The sequence below is a fragment of the Podarcis vaucheri genome (assembly GCF_965113315.1).
Source record: "Podarcis vaucheri genome assembly, chromosome: 10".
NCBI lineage: Eukaryota > Metazoa > Chordata > Lepidosauria > Squamata > Lacertidae > Podarcis > Podarcis vaucheri.
This window is the reverse complement of record NC_138748.1, coordinates 61,734,506-61,750,378: the sequence shown is the minus strand read 5'-3', so window position 1 is coordinate 61,750,378 and position 15,873 is coordinate 61,734,506. Positions and strand designations below refer to the sequence as shown.

General features: G+C 44.3%; 1 protein-coding gene across 2 annotated transcripts in view; it reads right to left on the bottom strand.

Annotated features, from left to right (window-relative positions):
- Window positions 1-15,873, bottom strand: part of SOX5 (SRY-box transcription factor 5) — a 783,822-nt gene that overhangs the window by 616,846 nt on the left and 151,103 nt on the right. For both annotated transcript variants that reach the window (XM_082238845.1, XM_082238846.1), the window contains exon 2: window positions 14,502-14,681. The gene's annotated coding sequence lies outside the window, so the exon portion shown is untranslated. The remainder of the gene's footprint in view (window positions 1-14,501; window positions 14,682-15,873) is intronic.

Below are 15,873 nucleotides of genomic sequence, written 5' to 3'. Positions count from 1 at the left end.
TGCTCTGCTTTCCTTTGAACCACATTTCTTTGGATCAGTGATACTGATGGGGAGGTGGGTGGTCTTGTCGCCTGGGCAGCCCAGGACTTCCATAGATACTGCCCAGGCTTGTGCCCCGGGGAGGTCACTTTGGTGCTGCTAACACAGCACCACACAGCAGTGGTGCTGCTAACACAGCACCACAACACTTTGGTGCTGCTAACACAGCAGTTTGACTTGTTCACATAGGAGACAGTGATGGCCACCAGCCTAGATGGTTTTCAAAGAGGACCAGATTAATTCATGGCAGAGACGGCTATCAATGGCAACTAACCAAATGGCTAAGCTCTGACTCCACTGTCCAAGGTAGCAATGATTCTGAATACCAGCTTGTGGCAGCCGCAGGAAGGGAGTTTCTTGCCTAGGTCACCATAAACTCTGCTCCTGTGGCCCTAGGGGAGATGAGGGGGTGTCTGAAAGCAGGTCAGAAACCTCTGCACTGGTGTGGAGGACATCCAGTCTGATGGCTCCTCCACATCACTGGCAGCATGAAACCCCTGGGTATAGAGTGATATATAAATTCAAAAAAGTATAAAAATAATAACATGGAGATAAGCTGGAGGGTCCAGCTCCCTTCACTCCACATCTGAGAGAGCCAGTGTTCAAGGTCTGGGCAGGACTAAACTCTAACCTGGGCCTGGGTCTCTTCCAGGGAGCCAGTGCGGTGTAGTGGTTAAGAGCGGTGGACTTGTAATCTGGTGAACTGGGTTCGATTCCCCGCTCCTCCGCATGCAGCTGCTGGGTGACCTTGGGCTAGTCACACTTCTCTGAAGTCTCTCAGCCTCACTCACCTCACAGAGTGTTTGTTGTGGGGGAGGAAGGGAAAGGAGAATGTTAGCCGCCTTGAGACTCCTTCGGGTAGTGATAAAGCGGGATATCAAATCCAAACTCTTCTTCTTCCAACTTTTTAATTCTATGATATCAGAGATCAACATGAGAAGTCGTAGATGCGTACCTGAACAAACAGTATTCCTCCGTGTGAAATTAACATATCAATAAATGCATTCAAGGGGGAAAAATGCATACACATACATACCATTAGACCTCAAAACTGAAGAGGTAGCTTACCTTTTAGCCCAACTTTCATTCCATGCTCTGTTCGCAATATTGGAGACTAAAGGGAAGGAGAAATGGGGGGGGGGACCTTCTCTCTAATTTCTCTCTGCATCCATCCTCCCCATCTCCTCTTTCATGAGCTGACCAAGGAGATGAAATCTGGGTACTTTAATTACCATTCCCAGCCAACCGCCTGGCCTTTGATATGGAAATACCACTTCAACTCTGGCTCTGCCGCTGCTGCTGCTGCCTGTCCCCTTCCTCCTTCCAGCCTTCCCAGATGAATTTTAAGCAGCCTTGGAAGACACACACACACGCACACACACACACAAACACCTGATAGCAAGAACGAGTGAGAACATGCACAAAGGGTGACTTCCTGGCCAGTGTGATGGTGGCTGTCATCTCTGGGGAGGGAGGGACTGGGGACTTGCATTTTCTGCATGCCCCGCACCCTGCTGTCAGCATTTCTTCTGGACCTCAATTCACATTAAAGGGGAGAAAAGGGAGGAAGAGGAGAAAGGAGGGGAAGAGAGAAGAGAGGCATTTGAAGAGCTGTCATGTACGGTTACCCTGTTATTGTCATCTGCCTGCTGCATGACTCGCGGCTCTGCTATAATTATTAATTGCACTTGTCAACTGTCATTAATTCCTCTTTAGCATCCCTGTCTTGGAGTAATTAGACAGAACAGCCTCACTGCACTCATTGTTTGGAGAGGCCCCTGAAAAGAGCCCGGTGGGCTTTGATGGGAGAGACAACCATGGCTAATAGAATAGAGATACCTTGAATGTAATCCTGTCTAAGGGAAGTGATTGGGGGGGGGGATTTGACTGCTAGGGAGTGGGTTTGGATCAGGACCATCCTTTGGGCAAGTGATTGAGGAGTCAACGTTTTCCTACTCAAAGCACCAGTCCAAGGAACCTATGGAGGAGATGAAGGTAACTCCGCAGTGAGGTCTACTTGCATCACCCTGAGCAGAGGATGAGGCAACGGAGGCCTCTGGTGAGACGATGGATGGTGCCACTCCATGCTGTGGGTGGGAGGAGTCTCATTTGAATGCACTCCTACATTGGCCTGGATAGCTCAGTTGGTTAGAGCGTGGTGCTGGTAACGCCAAAGTTGCAGGTTCGATCCCCATAAGAGATTTGGGAGCAAATTGAAAAACTAGCACAGTGGGGAGTGGCCTGGGCTCCAACATTTCTTCCTGATGTGTTGGAATTTATTTTTTATGGGTTATTTATTTATTTCTATACAAAAAGTAGGGTAATTAAAACACTGCACCTGCAATCCAAAGTGGTCCAACCCACTCTTCTACCTTCGAAAAAAAATCATAGAAGACACTACTAACAGGGAAAGGAGAGGTGGATTCTCAAAGATGCACAACATTGGGTTACAGACCATGGCGGAGGCCCAGAGCTGTCCATTTAAGTGCCTTTGAGAGCCAGTGTGGTGTAGTGGTTAAGAGCGGTAGTCTCGTAATCTGGGGAACCGGGTTCAATTCCCCACTCCTCCACATGCAGCTGCTGGGTGACCTTGGGCCAGTCACACTTCTCTGAAGTCTCTCAGCCTCACTCACCTCACAGAGTGTTTGTTGTGGGGGAGGTAGGGAAAGGAGAATGTTAGCCGCTTTGAGACTCCTTAAAGAGAGTGAAAGGCGGGATATCAAATCCAAACTCTTCTTCTTCTTCTTTAAGAAAGATCTTTTCAAAATGTAGCGTAACAGCTCTATCCCACTGCAGAGTGCAGCTTCTGCCCAAGCTATGATAGCCTTTGAAAGTCCAGACCTGCTCATCATCAACAAAACCATCATTTTCCTCTTCCAACTCTCTGCAATGAAGGGTGCTTAAGTTTAAGTGAGGATTTATAGTTCTGCTATATTTTTAGTTTGGTAGGGATGATTTTTGCCCAAGGCAGGTTAAAGAAGAGGATTTTTTTTCCCCAAGGAAGAAAGCTTTCTTCAAAGGGATTAAAAAGCTAGTTAAATGACCATCACGAAGGTCATTATAGCAATAAGATATTTTTTTTCAAAAAAATAATAATTTTAAACTCTGGCAGTCTCTCACTCTCTTGGATTACTTTGATATTTTACTTTTCTGACTTAACAGAATAAGAACATTTGTGATTTTTCCAAGTAAGCAGCTATAGCTTAACTTAGTGGTTATCCCCCAGCCAATCAGGATGTTAAAGGGCTCCCCTCCCATCGTATAGTAATATGGGCCAAAGTATATATATATATAAATATTTCTCAAAAACCCTTTTAGGTCATTATGCCAGGGAGTTATTAGGTTGGAAAAGAGCTTCTAGGCAAATGATGCAATTCACAAACCTTTTACACCAGAAATAATGGTTGGATTATTTCTGCCTCACAAGCAGTCTTGAGGTCTTGATTTCTTTTTTATTTTTGGAGTTCCTACACAAAAGGCAATGTTCCTTTGCTGTTGAGTAATAACACAGAGCAGTTTAAAAGGTGAAAGGAACCTCAACACTGAATAGGGAGATTGTAATTAAAGTTACAAACGTGGTAATGAGAGCAGGTTGTTTTGAATTGGGGAAAGAAGATCTTAATTTTCTCCTTAGGATTCTTTCTTCCCCTGACCACCCCTCCCTTCTTTGCTCACATTGTTATTTTCCACTGCCAAGGAGGCCCGGTTCTTCTAAGTCCCCTTTATGCTTAATTATGTGTAGGTAAGGATGCAGGTTAGATTTGGTTTGGATCTGCTTGAACACAGAGGTAGGCAAACTAAGGCCAGGGGGCCAGATGCGACCCAATCGCCTTCTCAATCCGGCCTGCGGACAGTCCAGGAATCAGTGTGTTTTTACATGAGTAGAATGTGTCCTTTTATTTAAAACGCATCTCTGGGGCCCGCCTGATGTTTTTACAGCTGTCCATGGAGGCACAGGTTAAATCCGTGTCCAGGGCAGCTGTGTACCAGCTCCATCTGGTACGTAGGCTGAGACCCTACCTGCCTGCCCACTGTCTCGCCAGAGTGGTGCATGCTCTGGTTATCTCCCGCTTGGACTACTGCAATGCGCTCTACGTGGGGCTACCTTTGAAGGTGACCCGGAAACTACAACTAATCCAGAATGCAGCAGCCAGACTGGTGACTGGGAGCGGCCGCCGAGACCATATAACACCGGTCTTGAAAGACCTACATTGGCTCCCAGTACGTTTCTGAGCACAATTCAAAGTGTTGGTGCTGACCTTTAAAGCCCTAAACGGCCTCGGTCCAGTATATCTGAAGGAGCGTCTCCACCCCCATCGTTCTGCCTGGACACTGAGGTCCAGCGCCGAGGGCCTTCTGGCAGTTCCCTCGCTGTAAGAAGCCAAGTTACAGGGAACCAGGCAGAGGGCCTTCTCGGTAGTGGCGCCCGCCCTGTGGAACGCCCTCCCACCAGATGTCAAAGAGAACAACAACTACCAGACTTTTAGAAGACATCTGAAGGCAGCCCTGTTTAGGGAAGCTTTTAATGTTTGATGTATCACAGTATTTTAATATGCTTTTGGAAGCCGCCCCAGAGTGGCTGGGGAAACCCAGCCAGATGGGCGGGGTATAAATAATAAATTATTATTATTATTATTATTATTATTATTATTATTATTATTATTATTATTATTACATGAGTAGAATGTGCGCTTTTATTTAAAACGCATCTCTGGGTTGTTTGTGGGGCATAGGGATTCATTCATTTTTATTCCAAAATATAGTCCGGCCCCCCACAAGGTCTGAGGGATAGTGGACCAGCCCACAGCTGAAAAAGGTTGCTGACCCCTGCTTTAACACAAATCTACCCAATTTGCACTTCCTACCACAATTTGCAAACCAAAACCCAACTACACTTCAAAATCCATGCTTCTTTCATCATTCTGGTTTCAAGAAATATCTGAAATAATTAAATCACTTCTTTAAGCCTTCCCATAACTGCCATTGCTAAATATGTGGACTGATCACGTGAAAAGCTTGTCACTCTAAAGAACTTTTGTCATGGGTGTTGGCTGCAGCTAGGGCTTCAATAACCCAGCAATGGAAAACCTTGAAAAAGATATATTTGTCTTCATGGTATAAGAACTTAGGGAACTTTAGCTGTTGCAGAAAATAATAATAATAATAATAATAATAATAATAATAATAATAATAATAATAATAAAGTGCATGTTTCCAGAGAGATGGAGGTTGAGAATGTCATCTGTTTGGAGTTTATTTCTTATGTTTCAGACTTCGGTGCCCAACATTTACCATCCACGGCAGTTCAGGATATATGGAAGCCTTGGTGTGTTACCATTTCTTCCTCTTATTTTTTTGCTTGCTTTCCTGTTACATTGAACAGTGCCCTGCAACTGCACCTTTGGGGTGATTTTTTGTTTCAGTACTTCCTTTTTCATTGTAACATAATGACCATTACTATGTTACAATAAAAAAAATAAGAACTAAAACAAAAATACACATTTGCCCAAATTTTTCAAGATCGTTCTCTAGCCAGATATATATATGTACGGTATATGTTAAGGGAAAGTTTGCATAGAAATGTGAAAGCATATTAGTAGATTCAGGTAGGTAGAATCATAGAATCATAGAATCATAGAATCATAGAATCATAGAGTTGGAAGAGACCACAAGGGCCATCGAGTCCAACCCCCTGCCAAGCAGGAAACACCATCAGAGCACTCCTGACATATGGTTGTCAAGCCTCTGCTTAAAGACCTCCAAAGTAGGAGACTCCACCACACTCCTTGGCAGCAAATTCCACTGTCAAACAGCTCTTACTGTCAGGAAGTTCTTCCTAATGTTTAGGTGGAATCTTCTTTCTTGTAGTTTGGATCCATTGCTCCGTGTCCGCTTCTCTGGAGCAGCAGAAAACAACCTATCTCCCTCCTCTATGTGGCATCCTTTTATATATTTGAACATGGCTATCATATCACCCCTTAACCTCCTCTTCTCCAGGCTAAACATGCCCAGCTCCCTTAGCCGTTCCTCATAAGGCATCGTTTCCAGGCCTTTGACCATTTTGGTTGCCCTCCTCTGGACACGTTCCAGTTTGTCAGTGTCCTTCTTGAACTGTGGCGCCCAGAACTGGACACAGTACTCCAGGTGAGGTCTGACCAGAGCAGAATACAGTGGCACTATTACTTCCCTTGATCTAGATGCTATACTCCTATTGATGAGGCCCAGAATTGCATTGGCTTTTTTAGCTGCCGCGTCACACTGTTGGCTCATGTCAAGTTTGTGGTCAACCAAGACTCCTAGATCCTTTTCACATGTACTGCTCTCAAGGTAGCTGTGTTGGTCTGACGCAGTCAAAATAAAAATAATAAAAAATAAAAAATTGTCTTATAGACCAACTAAGTTTGTTCTGGTATAAGCTTTCATGTGCATGCACACAGATATTAGTGGAAACTGCTTGCAAGAAGGTGTTGATTTGGCAGAATTGCAGACAAAGATGTATTTATTAAGAGAAAATGCAAAAATGTGGAGAGCTGGAAAAAATGAGAAATGGAGGGAAATGATAATTGACAGACTCGGCCAATTTCCTCAATCTCATGTCTGGCTAGTGGGGACCATGCTGATGGGGGAAGTTGTGCAGCTTCGCTGACCTTGCCCCCCATATCTAGAGGGAAAACCATGGGTCCGTGCCCTGCTGCGTTGCCCCGTGGTTCTGCAGAACCCCCTGTGAATTGGACTTTGCTATATTTGAGACCCCCTTGAACAGAGAAGGTTGGTCCATTAGCGCATTGGGGCACCGCCTTACCAATCTCAGTCTGCAAATCTTAGCCATGGAAGGAAAGGGGCACACACACAGAGAGAGAAAGTGGTGATTTTGCACACACACACAGGGAATGAACCTATCACATACAGAGAAAGGGGCAATTACATACACCTGCACACTCACAGAGCTTGCCATCTGTCTGGTGCAGGTCAGCAATAAAACTGGTGTCAGTGAAATTAACTCTTTATGCAAATAAAACAAAGTGATCACAGCAACTCTTCCCCGTAGGTCTTGCCACAATGAGGCACTCATGAAAACTGAAGGTCCCCGCCTTCCCACTGCCCTGTAAGGCTCCTTCCCCAGCACCCTAAGGCTCTGCTTTCTTGTTACTCATTGCCCTGTCCTTCTCATTTCTCTGTGTGTTCTGGGAGTCCAAGGATGAGGGGAGCTGGTCCCAGCAGGAGGGGGAGACTGCCTGGCTTCTTCAGCAGCCTGCCTCATCTCTGTCTCCCCCTCCTCTCCTGCCTCTCATTCAGGACTTCTCTCTGCCACAGCCTCTTCCTGCTCACTAAACCCTGTTGCCCCTTCAGCCTCCAACACCTCCTCCTCCTCCTAGTCTTCTCCCTCTGACCTCTCATTGTTGCCCCACCACCAACCCCCTGGCTCTGAACCTTCTTCCCCTGGGGGTTCCCCAGATGGTGTCTCCTACCACTCCTCTGAATCCAGCCAGTGCTTTTTTCTGAGGGGACGCATACTCCTAAACATTTTGTGAATCTAAATTTGGTTTCATTGAGGGGCAGTATTTCAATATGAGTAGGAAAATGAGAGTAACCCCCAAACATATTTTTTTTTTTTTAGAAGAAAAGCACTGCATCCAGTCATTCCTTGACACTTACAAGCATTCCTGGTGTGGTCCTTCGCTTTAGTCTCAGTGTTATCATTACATAATTCAGTAGAGAGGACAGGTGGAAGGCAAAACTAGAATTAGTTGACTCTACCCTGGGATTGGCTCTGGCGCCACCTACTGGTGGCCTCCCTGTCCTCCACCCTACTAGTTCCAATGTGCACCAGCCATCACAGCTCTTAAAACACCTTGGCCTTTCCCTCCATCTTCTTCCCGTGCCAGACGCAGTATGTCTTTTTGACTTGCCACGTCCATTTCTCTTAGCCTCATTGACTTCCACCTAATCACAACTGAGCTTCTTGGAAGCCTTTTTTACAGGGTCAATCAAGAAATTATGGGCAATTCGCATTTAAATAGATATTCCCAAAATTTGCTGATCACTGGGGGCGGGTGTCTGTTTTTGTCCCAGAGATCACATAAAATATTACATTAGGGGGTGGGGGAGCTGTGGTACAAAGAAGAAAACAAAGGGAACGGTAACAATGTGGCCAAGCAGCTCGAATCTTCTAATTTATGTAGAATGGATTATTACTTCGACAACTTGACCCCGGGCAAAAGTTCCTCAGCTGAGAAGATTTACAATCTAATTATGCAGCAAGTTCTGCTGTGGCAGTTTGGGTCTTCTATTACATTACATTACATTAGCTAAAATAGCTGCTTCCTCACTCTCTTGGTGTTCCATGCACTCCAATCGTCTGCATCTTTCTACTCTTTGGCTGCTTTTAGTTAAAATATACATATTTATGCTGATGCCTTCTTGCTCACAACAGCAGCCGCGGGATTAAGCAGTTGATGCTTTACATGTTCTGCAATTTGGGAACTCCCTCTCAGCTGAGTGACTTTAAAGGACCATCAAAGTATTTTTCATAATTTTTCCAATGACCATTTTCGCTCCCCCTACCCCAACTTGTCCACAAATAACTCCATGAAAAAGCCTGGAGCTAAGATCTGTTTTGTTTTCCCGTGATTCTTCCCTGCAAGCACATCTAGTTCACTATAGGGCATAGCAACACTGGGATTCTTTTTGCTCATAAATATATTGCACAGTATGGGACTTCCAGCATACAAAGACACCTGAATATTGTTTTAGACCACGCAGCCATCAAACCTGGCATTGGTTATTCTAGCTGGTGGCGGCTAGGGATGAACGAGGGTCATCTAAGTCCAGCCTCCTGCTATGCAGCAATGTCAATTTTGCACATATTCACTCATCAATCTGTTTCATCCCATATCCACATTAACCCAATGTGCAGCAGAATTCATATTTAATAATAATAATAATAATAATAGGCCGGGCTCAGGGCGGCTAACAAGCAATTATAAAAACAAGTTGAATGAATACAATTTAAAAAGATTAGAATACAATATGAAAACATTAAAACACAGCTTCATCACAGGAGGAGAAAGGAAAAAAGAAAGAGGGGGGAATCAAATTGGCTCCAAGCCAAAGGCCAGGTGGAACAACTCTGTCTTACAGGCCCTGCGGAAAGAAATCAGATCCCGCAGGGCCCTGGTCTCATGAGGCAGAGCGTTCCACCAGGCTGGAGCCAGAGTTGAAAAAGCCTTGGCTCTGGTTGAGGCTAATCTAACTTCCTTAGGGCCCGGGACCTCTAAGGTGTTGTCATTTATGGACCTTAAGGTCCTCCGTGGGGCATAGCGGGAGAGGTGGTCCCATATGTACGAGGGTACTAGGCTATGAAGGGCTTTAAAGGTCAAACCAGCACCTTAAATCTGACCCTGTACTCTACCGGGAGCCAGTGCAGCTGGAAAAGCCCTGGGTGAATAGGCTCCCACGGCAGAAACCCCATGAGGAGCCTCACTGCAGCATTCTGCACCCGCTGGAGTTTCTGGGACAGCTTCAAGGGAGCCCCACGTGCAGCGAGTTACAATAATCAAGCCTGGAGGTGACTGTTGCATGGATCACTGTGGCCAGGTCGGGGTGGGAAAGGTAAGGGACCAACTGCATTCAAATGTATTTTATCAAAACATACAGATTTGTGCACGTATTTTAGCTTATCATGTGCATTTTAAGACACTTCAGTAGGCTTTTTGAGCTAAGCACTATATCACAAAATTTAGAGTAGTGTGAAATCTAAAGGATAATTATGTTTGATCCATATATTCATCCTAGGAGGTGCTCCTCTAGTAAGTTCGCTCTGGAATACACGGAAACTGAATTCTTCAAATATCCATCACTCAGAATAGCCACTCAGTGGTAAGCTAGCTCGGTATACATATTTGATTGCATGCAGAAAATTCATTTCTACTCCACAGGTCTCATGTGGAATGCTTACTCCTTACTCCAAGGGTATCCAATCATCTGGGAGTACATTTGGAAATCTAAGAGACTGCAGCAGGCCCCACAAAATGCCCAGATAGAATTACTAATAGCAATGTGCAGCACTGCCAGCACCCCATAGCAGGCAAAACACCTCTATGCCTACAAAAATAATAAACCACAATGCAAGCAAGCTCCCCAGACACAGGCAATCTACCCCAAATCAGACAGTAGTGCCCCACACTTGATAGCATCATGTCCTGCCCTCACTTTATCCTTGAATTCTGACTATCCCAGACAAATGTTCAAAATGTCCAAAACCTCACAGACACACCTGCGAATGCAGACTAACTCCTAAATGTGTTTATCAGCATTTATTTCTGTATTTCCCTATTTTTCAGACATATATCAAGGAGTCAAATTTAGGTGAAGTTTAACATTCACCAAAACTATTCTGAATCTTCAGACAATTACAAAAAAATAATAAAATCATCTTGTTAGCTTTCCATTGTGAAGGTTATTGCTCAACAAATTTCAGAAAACTTCCTTCTTCCCTCTCCCTTTCTTACGGTAAATGTCATCAATTTAGCAAATGTTGACATTTACCATCATTTATGGGGCCTACCCTTCCCAACATGGGAATTGTGCCAGCAGGGAGTGTGATCATCAGAGAGCCCAATGTAGTTCTGATGCTCCGTTTCCTATAATGCCTTGGCTTTCTTCATGCACTAGGAAGCATCCTCCTCCAAGCATTTAAGAGATCAAGGGGAGAAATTATGATGCTATTAGGTGCTTTTAATAAGGATGAAATCTATGACATGCCTAGGATTGCACTGTAAATCTTGCCCTCATCCACAGCTAACAGATATGTTCCATGTCACAGATGCACTGTAAATGTTAAAGACAAACCTCACAATATTAAGCATTTCTAACATTTACCGAAGGCCTCCTAAAATAAATGTTAAGAATAACTGGTAAGAGTCAGCATTCACCAGTTCATTTGTAAATAGATATTGGCTATAATTTCCACTCACCCTTAGAGAGCAAGGAGTTGAAAGTTCCAAGTTCTAAGGAACAACATTTGGTTTTTAGGCAGTCAAAATACCGAAAAGAAAGAAGTGGTTCTTTCTCAACGGCTGGCAACCTCTGTCGCACCAAAGGCCTTAAAGTCAAACTCAAAGTGAGCCATTACTCTGTGACCCTTAATTATTCAGAAATAGTTTAGCAACTGGCAGAAATACTTTATCCTCCCTATAAAGTATGCATTTTGCTGTCTAGATACGTGACCCCCGCTGATGGGTGAAAAGTGATTTCTTGTTTGATAAACTCACTTAGAAGTGAAGGCTGATTAATTGCAGTTAGGAGTCAAAGGTGAATCAGAGAGCTGCTGGAAATAAAAAGAAACCTTTTATATAAGATGATATATTCAAATATATACTGATGTAAAATACCACTCTGTGATTGTCAATAAAATGGGGGCACAGTGTCCTTCAGACCACAAGCTGAACACATAGGATTATATAATTTTTTAAAAATGGGAGTTTTCCTTTATGAGCTGTGCATAAGGCTTGGTCTGTAATGCAGCAGAATGAAGTGGTAGAGTCCTGAGGTGGAGCGGACTTCAGATTGCATGTGGAGGTACACCATTTACAAAACTAAATGCCCAACTAAAGCAAACCAACCCCATACTGGAAGAAAAATACGGTACTTTACAAAGAAAATGGTTCTAAGTCAGGCCTAAGCCTGTTCTGGTTCAGTGCGAGATTTCTACTTGCAGGGAAACCGGTCAGCATTCAGAAATGATTTTACCCACCTCCCATGTGAAGTGGAACAATCCATTGCACCACCTCATCTTGTTCCATGCACATGCTAAGTCTAAGGTCTAACCCTCACTGGGTGGTAAATCTGTCTTGACTGTACCACCTTGGACTCATGAGGGCTCATGATCAAATGTTTCTTTATTTTATTTTATTTTTTAAAAAACAATCTTACCTACAGAAAACTAGTCTGTCAGGGTGAAGGCTAAACTAGAAAGCTACTCAAAGAGATGCTAGATTTCTATATGAAGGGAATTCTTGTGTGGAATAGCATTTTGTCAGATGAGGCCCCCACTTGCTGCCTGAGGTGGTACAGATCAGGTACAGAATTATCTGAGAAGAATTAGGCCTCAGGTAGACTGCCTGTGTATACAAAGAGACAGAGAATAGTTGGTTGTGGTCATGAAAGGCCAAAAGCACCTCCGACCCAAAATAGCTGAGAAGAATGCTTCTCACTTTTGAATTATGGTGCTGGAGGAGACTCTTGAGAGTCCCATGGACTGCAAGAAGATCAAACCTATCCATTCTGAAGGAAATCAGCCCTGAGTGCTCCCTGGAAGGACAGATCCTGAAGCTGAGGCTCCAATACTTTGGCCACCTCATGAGAAGAGAAGACTCCCTGGAAGAGACCCTGATGTTGGGAAAGATTGAGGGCACAAGGAGAAGGGGACGACAGAGGACGAGATGGTTGGACAGTGTTCTCGAAGCTACTAACATGAGTTTGACCAAACTGCGGAAGGCAGTGGAAGACAGAAGTGCCTGGTGTGCTCTGGTCCATGGGGTCACGAAGAGTCGGACATGACTAAATGACTAAACAACAACAACAACAAATGCTTCTCACATCAGCTAAGAGACATTTCCTATCTAGGTACCAAACTGTCAACACATGAAGCTTGCATGGAAAGGTGTTCTTCATTGCTGCCCCCCAGCTGTGGAGGAATATTCTTTCTCTGGAAGACAATGGGTAGGCCAAATGCAAATGATCAGTCTATAAGCCCTCAATCAGCCTTCTTTACTTGAAGGATCACCTTACTGCAGAAGAGGAACTTTTACAAAACTTTATTGTCTGTTCTGCACTTGTAAGCAACCAATCCTTTAGTGTGGCAACACCTACTTTCTGAAATTCCCTGCCTATTCACACGACACAGTTCTCTTCATTGCACTGTAACTTTATAGCAAAGTATAGTGAGGAACAGTGAAAGACTGAGACACTGATGTGACTTCAAGGCTGGACTACTGCAATGCACTCTGTGTGGGGCTTCCCTTGTGGTTGTTTTGGAAACAGCAGTTAGTGTTGAATGCTTTAGCATGATTGATGTCAGGAGTGAGATCCCAGCACTGTATCACATCTCTGGTCAAAGATCTGCCCTAGTTGCTGACCCAACTTCAAATCTTAATAGTAGTACATAAAGCCATTAACAATATGGAACCAGTAAACATCTCTCAAGCCTTCTCCTTTATGTGTCTGCTTTACCACCTAGATCTGTACAACTTGCACTCTTGCACAATACAATGTTCACTCCACATCTGTTAGGAGTTTAGCATTCAGTGTACCAACAGCAGACATATCAGTTTTGTTGTTTCAGACTGGTAAAAACAATTCCTTTTTGGGAAGCCTACCTGAGCATGTGGGTTAGAAGCGGGTGGCTCTGTGGGTTAAACCACAGAGCCTAGGGCTTGCCGATTGGAAGGTTGGTGGTTCGAATCCCTGCAACAGGGTGAGCTCCCATTGTTCGGTCCCAGCTCTTGCCAACCTAGCAGTTCGAAAGCACGTCAAAGTGCAAGCAGATAAATAGGTACCACTCCAGTGGGAAGGTAAACGGTGTTTCCATGCGCTGCTCTGGTTCGCCAGAAGCGGCTTAGTCATGCTGGCCACATGACCTAGAAAAACTGTCTGCGGACAAACGTCGGCTTCCTCGGCCAGGAAAGCGAGATGAGCACCGCAACCCCAGAGTCGTCCACAACTGGACCTAACTGTCAGGGGTACCTTTACCTGAGCATGTAAACAAGTTTGGCATACTTCTTTTTATTTTTTTCCTGAACTTATTTGCATATTGCTAATTGCTATAAACTGTTTCACACACACTGCTTAGAGGTTCTTTGCTTATGTGGTTGATGAGTTCCTCAAATAAACAAAAACCAAACTCAGGACCGGGTTTCAAGAGTCCATCTCAGGTACAAAGCCCACTGAGAGGCCTTGGCAAAGCCTCTCAGATAGGGTTGCCATATATCTGGAGTTTCCTGGACCCAGCCAGTATTCGGGCCTCGTAAACAGTATCCAGGCAGAAATCACTGAAATGTCTGCGAAAATCCGGACGTATGGCAGCCCATTTCGGAAGCGTAGATTTTGGCAAATTTCATCAAAAATAGCTCAAAAACTTTTTTTCTTTTGAGATGTTTGCAATATGGCAACCCTATCTCAGTGAATGTACCTTGCAAGGGTGTTGCAGATATGTAACACTGCTGGGATCTCCTTGATAGAAGAAGGACAGGATCCAAAGGCAAGTTATCGCCACCCTTCTCGTTCCATAATCTTTTACACCTTCTGCCCTTCAAATGTCACATGTGACAGAAAGCAAGAGGTTTGTTCCATACCATCAACCCAATAAAACAGAGGATCGTGCCTCAAAACGGAATGTATCATTATATCACAGAGCGGAAAACACAAATCATGGTCATATAGAAATTATTCAAGCGGAATACCTTTTCCAGTTTCTGCTTTTGCATTTTCATATCGGACACCTCTGCGATGTGCGCCCTTCACAATATGTGCAATGGGTTTGTTTGCGTTGTCCTACCCAATAGCACTGAGTTGTAGGTTTTCCTAGTCTTCAGAGTCTTCAAAGCACAGTAATGGGAACGGAGTCATTAGCAGGAAAAGGGCTATAAAACAAAAAATAAAAAACAACATATCTGTGAGCATTTTGTATACATTTTGCCATCCAAAATCTTAGACAAATAATCATATCAGTTCAGACAGTTACAGCACCATTCTAACTACGTCTACTCAGGAGTAAGTCCTGCTAAATGACTCCCAGTTAAGCAGGATAAAGATTGATGGTTTAATTGATAGAACCTGCATAAACACTGGATCTGAAGGAAAGAGCCTTTGCTTCAGAGATGATGTAATTGTGCATCACAACAATCACCAACTTACAGAGGTTTTTTGAGTCTCTTATGATTGAGTTCGTCTGTATTTGGCAGGATTAGGGTGGATGTTTCAGTCTACCATCATTCCAAGTCTTCCTCTGGGAAGGAAACTTAGCAGCAGCCATAAATCCACCCCTGCTACTGTGCCACTAAAATGGCAGTCCCCTCCAGTTTGCCACCTGAGAATAGGGTGTGAGTGTCAGGAACCTCTACACAACTGGGGATTCTTGGCCAATCAGGATCCCTGCTGATGTGTTGGATCTCTGGACTCATGGGGTCAGTGTTAGAAACTCAGACATATAAGCTAGGCACCAAATTTCTCCTTAAACCATGGTTGCGGTCACCAAAACAGAACATCTTATTGTCATTTTGGGGCAAGTTGGCTCTAAAGCAGTGTTTCTCAACCTGTGGGTCCCCTGATGTTGTTGGACTACAACACCCATTGTCCCTGACCACTGGTCATGCTGGCTAGGAATGATGGGAGTTGTAGTCCAACAACATCTGGGGACCCACAGGTTGAGAAACACTGCTCTAAAATCTTATCCCCCCCCCAATGATAGACTGGCTGTGATTGATTCTCGGTTAAACATCTGGTTAGTTCAGAAGACAACCTTGTGCTAGTTAAGAGCTTCGAGAACCAAAACAGGAAAAGTCACTTGATTCAGGCACAGTCAACATATATACAGTGGTACCTCAGGTTAAGTACTTAACTCGTTCCGGAGGCCCGTACTTAACCTGAAACTGTTCTTAACCTGAAGCACCACTTTAGCTAATGGGGCCTCCTGCTGCCGCCGCACCACTGGAGCATGATTTCTGTTCTCACCCTGAAGCAAAGTTCTTAACCTGAAGCACTATTTCTGGGTTAGCAGAGTCTGTAACCTGAAGCGTATGTAACCTGGAGCGTATGTAACCTGGAGCGTCTGTA